General features: G+C 52.0%; 1 long non-coding RNA gene across 2 annotated transcripts in view; it reads right to left on the bottom strand.

The window, feature by feature from the left end:
• Positions 1–635: 635 nt before the first annotated feature.
• The window catches only part of LOC129713252 (uncharacterized), a 49,392-nt gene continuing 44,027 nt past the window's right edge, over positions 636–6,000 (bottom strand). The window contains exons 2-4 of one of the 2 annotated variants that reach the window (XR_008726203.1): positions 2,946–3,030; positions 1,571–1,688; positions 636–864 (exon numbers count right to left, since the gene is read on the bottom strand). This is a non-coding gene — a long non-coding RNA (uncharacterized LOC129713252). The remainder of the gene's footprint in view (positions 865–1,570; positions 1,689–2,945; positions 3,031–6,000) is intronic. The other variant, XR_008726204.1, reaches the window with a different exon arrangement.

Here is a 6,000-nt window from a genome sequence, read left to right as displayed (position 1 = left end):
TTTTTGCGTTGTAAATATTGTGGCGGGTGACTGAGCGCTCTGAACCAAATGCTCAAGTATTTGTGCTCTAACCCCGATCACCAAGGTGCAAGCGACCGAAGGAGCGCATCCCTCGGGACGGCCCCCACAACCCCCCCCCCCCCCCCCCCCCCGTGTCAGCGCTGTCCAGCCACGGCCGCCCTCCGCCCCATATCCCCCTGTGCGGCCTCACTGTCACGGGCTGTGGGTCGGCAGCGCCCACGCACGGGGCCTGGTGGAGCGGGGCCGCGGCTCTGGGCAGCGGACACACGGGACGAAATCCCGGCAACGTCCCCGTCAGCTGCAGCAGAGTTGAGGACAGTGTGGTCACTCTGCCCAGCCCGAGTCACTGACCGCGCTGCACCGGCATCTGACCCCCACCACCGCCCCCCAACCCCCACCCCGATCAACCCCCCACCCCCGTGGCCCGGGATCCGCGAGTGTGGAACCAGTCAACGTGGAGTCCGGATGCTGGAACACAAGACCGGCCGGCTGTACTGGCACCCACAGCAAGCAAAGATGCTAGACCGCTCTATCATCTTCGATATTAAGTGCTTACCTGACTTATCTAATGGAAAGGATTGATCAGAAAACGACGCCAGAATAAGTTTGGTATATGTTTATTGTGAGGCAGACATTACATGCAAGGGTTAAGGCCCCTGCATCGCATTGATGAATGTTTCCACATTGGAAGGGAACTGCCTGTTTATTCCAACTCATTTCCCAACAGCACCTGCCGCTACACATTCGATAGACGCGTCATTCTTCGAATGGACTCGAAATGTACAAGTCTTCAGATCGAAACTGGCCGTGCATTCATCTGAGTAACCCGTTGGCGCGAAATACCTGGGAAACACAGCAAAGATAAACAACTCGAGAATTCTGCCTCAGCGCCAGAGACGCGGTTCGATCATAACTCGGGTGCTGGCCGTGTGGAGTTTGCACGTTTTCCATGTGACTGCGTGAGTATTTTGATGGATGCCCAAATTCCTCCCTACATCCCAGATATCCAGTGCGTTACTCCCACCACGGGGGGGGGGGGGGGGGGGGGGGGGGGGGGGGGGGGGTAACCCGTCATCTACTGTTCCACGTGTCTACGTTTTTTCGTATAATTAACAGAGATTTGGTAGGATTCGAATGGTCGGCACGGAATCGGTGGCCTGAAGGGCCTCTATATCTGTCGTGTGACTGTATGGTTTGCCTCGACTGTATTTTACTGTCCCTCGTGCAATAGCTTCTCTCTCTCTCTCTCTCTTTCTCTCTCTCTCTCTCTCTCTCTCTCTCTCTCGCTCTCTCTCTCTCTCTCTCTCTCTCTCCAAAGCTCCCCCACCGATTTCCACACAGAACCAGATTCCGGGCCAAAACTCCTGTGTATCGGGTTTGGTACAGAGATGTCGAGAGCCGGTTGTCGTGCCGTTCCGTTTACTGTCCGCACCACTTCCCAAACCATCGCTACCCCACACGTTCCCCTCCCTGGCATCGGCGACACCCATCTATCTAGTTTAGACGCCGGGGTCAGAGCCTGTACACTGGACGGGGGAGGATTACTTACTGAGCACAGCATTCATGACCATTAACCGAACACACGCAGTTGTGGCAATTCGAGTTTACCCAACTCTCTCCATATTGATGAACAGTCCCATCGTTAGTGTCAAAGCACGTGCGCAAAGCTGTAGGTGAAAAAGGCAGCGGGTGGTCAGTGTACTGTCTGGGAGTGGAGTGACCCGAGGAGGTTGCGAGGCTGGGTTGTTGGCTCAATACAAACGCACCATCCGAATATTCGTATAGATGGGGTCCGCCCCCCCCAGCCCCCCCCCCCCCCCCCCCCCCCCCCCCCCCCCCCCACCCCTCCCTTGCCACCCCCCCTCCGTGCGACATGACGCGGCATTGGCAATTGGGTGTATTCAAAATTATGTACACGTTGAACTACACTAAACAAACCACCCAACCGCCTTGCCATAAGCCTGTCCATTATATTAACTACATATCAAATGACTATGTTACAACCCTAATCCAAGATATAGTCAAACCCCGCGGCGCCCTGTGTTTCTAGAACGCCGCCACGGTGCCACTGGACATTGCATCTTTTATTTTCAAGGGACAAACAGGTGAGAATCTAACCTTGGAAAAGGAGCAGGTAGTCGGCTTGGGTGGAGCTATCGTCAGATTCAGATTCAGATTCAATTTTAATTGTCATTGTCAGTGTACAGTACAGAGACAACGAAATGCAATCGTCTGCCTGACGCCGTGACCCACTCATGGCCACATTGCCCAGGCCCAGGAGCAAACCAACCAGGTCCTGCTCTGATCCACCCACTCCCCCCTGCATTGGGTGCACAAAGATTAGTATGGTGGGACTCAAGTGGGGCCATAAAGCAAAGAACAGCCCCGTCAAGTAGCTCACTCCATAATTGGGTAGATCTCGCCGTTGCTCCTGCTTACAATGTGGAGCCCTGGCCCAATGGGATGACAAATACACATCCAGGCTTTGGGTGGCGGGACAAGTCACTTGATTGGGAGAAACTCCTTGGGCATTTTCCTCAATGTCAGGCAGAACGCATCTCGCAGCCAACGTAAGCCTGTAAAGGCGTCGCCATTATTTTCAGGGATAATAATTTCCAGGGAAGCGTGGCTTCCATTGGTCGCACGGCTTGACAGTCTGAGAAGATCCTTCAATCTACCCGTGGACAAGGTTTAGTGGCTTAGCTGGAGGGCGGCAGAGGAGCGCTCACTTAGCTTAGGATTAGTCGGGGCATCAACCACCACTCAGCTCAGGCTCCAACCCGACCGAGGAACGGGGGGGTGGGGGGGTGGGGGGAGGGTGACGAGCTTTAGCGCGGCGCAACGAGTATGATGTCCTGCTCAGTCCTCGCTGTCGGCCGGGTCTCACTGCTCGACACGAGAGAGAGGTTCACATGATAGTTTACCGCCAGTGTTGTGTTCTTGAAAGTAGCAGGCGGACTCCGACAGCTGGGCCCCGAGAAGCAACAGAGCGATGCACAGTAGTAGTTTCTGTGGAGGGAAAGAGAGAAATAGAGAAAGAGAGAGAGAGAGAGGGAGTTGGTGAGCTAAGTGGTCATGTAACTAACACTGCAACATGTCCGTATAGACACAAAATGCTGGAGTAACTCAGCTGGACAGGCAGCATCTCTGGAGAGAAGGAATGGTTGACGATTCGGGTCGAGACCCTTCTTCGGACAGGGGGAGTGTGCGGGGCAGAGATATAATGTAGTCAGAGACAGTAAGACTGGTGGGAGAACTGGGAAGGGCGGTGGGATGGAGAGAGAGGGAAAGCAAGGGCTATTTGAAGTTAAAGAAGTCAATGTTCATACCGCTGGGGTGTAAGTTGCCCATGCGAAATATGAGGTGCTGTTTCTCCAATATGCGCTGGGCCCCACTGAAAATAGAGGAGGCCCAGGGCAGAAAGGTCTGATTGGGAATGGAAGGGGGAGTTAAAGTGCTGAGCAACCGGGAGATCAGGTCGGTTAAGGCGGACTGAGCGGAGGTGTTCAGCGAAACGATCACCGAGCCTGCGCTTTGTCTCCCCGATGTACGCTGTCAATGTCACCTCGGAAGGCGGCTGTGCTGCAACTCACCGCTGTGCTGGGCAGTTTCCTGAAGACCAAACAACAGCCAAATGCCGAAAGCTGTACCGTACATACCATGATCTCCCAAGCAGGTCGCTTCTCCCAAGTGTGTGAGCGGGCAACTTGTTTTCTGGTGACGCCGCCTGCAGGTTTTATTCTCCGCTCTCGGGAACCGGACTTTTAACTGTTCCTTACGCGACAGTGACCAATCCGCTCAGAGTGGAGGTGGGCTTCCGCTGGCCCCACCTTTCACCCCACTGGCCTCTACGGCAAGTGCTCCTCCTCTGCGGTTACCTGCTGCTACTCTTTAGTCTCCCCTTCCTCTCCTCGAGGTTTCTCACCCCCCCCCCCCCCTCACCCACCCACCACGGTCAGTCAGAGGTGACATAGAAACATAGAACCATAGAAAATTCCAGTATTCAGTATTCAGTTGCTTTAATTTAATGTCATTTTAACTGAGTACTTACATAAACAGATGGAACGAAAAAAATGTTTCTCGATCAGTTACCATCAGCGCGGTTAATAAAAACAGAATAAATACATATAGCTTAAAAAAAAATTAAATTACCATATCGAAAAATAGGCCTAAAAATTGAAATAAAAACAGACATTCAGACCGAACAGTGGATTTACTTTGACAGGTGCCTAGCTGTCAAAGTATGGGCGAGGTTAGATGTGTTGGTGTATGATATATGGGGAGGGGACACAGTCCGTTGTTGCCTGTGGGAAGAAGCTGTGAAGCATCCTGCTGGTTTTGCAGCTGATGTTCCTGTACCTCTTCCCAGATGGCAGAATGGAGAAGATGTGGTGTGATGGATGGTGTGGGTCCTTGATAATGGAGATGGCTCTGCTGATGCTCCGCTTCTTATAGATCTCCAACAGGAAAGGGAGTGGGGCACCAATGATCCTGCTGGCGGTCTTCACTATCCTGGTGAGTTGGTTTTGTTCATAAGCCTTGCAGCTCCAAAACCAGGAAGTGATGCCGTAGGTCAATATACTCTCGATGGTGCCCCTGTAGAAGGTCCTTAGATGAACAGTAGGGAGACCTGCTTTCCTTAGCCTCCGGAGAGGGCGGAGCCGCTGATTATCTCTTTTTTGATCACTGCTGTGGTGTTGGTCGTAGAGGTCAAGTCATCCGCCAGGTGAAGTCCCAAGAACTTCACACTGCTGACCCTCTCCACAGCAATTCCATCAATATGCAGCAGAGTGTGATGTAGTTTACTAGCCCTCCTGAAATCGATCACAATCTCCTTTGTCTTTTCCACATTGAGGATGAGATTGTGGGATCTGCACCACTCCGTAAGCAGCTCCACCTCCATCCTGTACGCCGACTCATTATTGTCACTGATGAGACTCGCCACTGTTGTGTCATCAGCGAACTTATTGATGTAATTATTGCTGAGTCTGGCAGGACAGTCATGCGTAAGCAGACTGAACAGCAGTGGGCTTAGGACACAGCCTTGGGTGAGCCAGTGCTCACAGCGATAGTTCTTGATGTCCAACTGGTGTCAAAAAGTTAAGGACCCAGTTGCAAGTGCCATGTGTCCACCTTCAAGAGCTTCCGCTTCTCCAACAGCTGCTGTGGGATGATTGTGTTAAAAGTGGAGCTCAAATTAGGTGCAGGAGCAGGCCATTCGGCCCTTCGAGCCTGCACTGCCATTCAATATGATCATGGCTGATCATCCAACTCAGTATCCTGTACCTGCCTTCTCTCCATACCCCCTGATACCTTTAACCACTAGGGCCACATCTAACTCCCTCTTAAATATAGCCAATGAACTGGCCTCAACTACCTTCTGTGGCAGAGAATTCTAGAGATTCACCACTGTGTGAAAAATGTTTTTCTCATTTCGGTGCTAAAAGATTTCCCCCTTATCCTTAAACTGTGACCCCTTATTCTGGACTTCGCCAACATCGGGAACAATCTTCCTGCATCTAGCCTGTCCAACCCCTTAAGAATTTTGTAAGTTTCTATAAGATCCCCCCTCAATCTTCTAAATTCTAGCGAGTACAAGCCGAGTCTATCCAGTCTTTCTGCATATGAAAGTCCTGACATCCCAGGAATCAGTCTGGTGAACCTTCTCTGTACTCCCTCTGTGGCAAAAATGCATTTCCTCAGAATAGGAGACCAAAATTGTACGTAATACTCCAGATGTGGTCTCACCAAGACCCTGTACAACCTATGGCCCGACCCGAAACGCTCGTCATCGATGCTGCCTGACCCACTGAGTTTATCGAACATCCTTTGCCTTTTTGTTTTTCAGAGTCATAGAGTGATATGGTGTGGAAAAAGGCCGGTTTGCCCACACCATCACGGGTTATTGATTGGGGACGATCAGCCATGATCACAATGAATGGCGGTGTTGGCTCGAAGGGCCGAATGGCCTCCTCCTGC

The sequence above is a fragment of the Leucoraja erinacea genome, chromosome 35 (genome assembly GCF_028641065.1).
Source record: "Leucoraja erinacea ecotype New England chromosome 35, Leri_hhj_1, whole genome shotgun sequence".
Classification (NCBI taxonomy): Eukaryota; Metazoa; Chordata; class Chondrichthyes; order Rajiformes; family Rajidae; genus Leucoraja; species Leucoraja erinaceus.
Note: the sequence above shows the minus strand (reverse complement) of the source record. Positions and strands in the feature narration are given on the sequence as shown.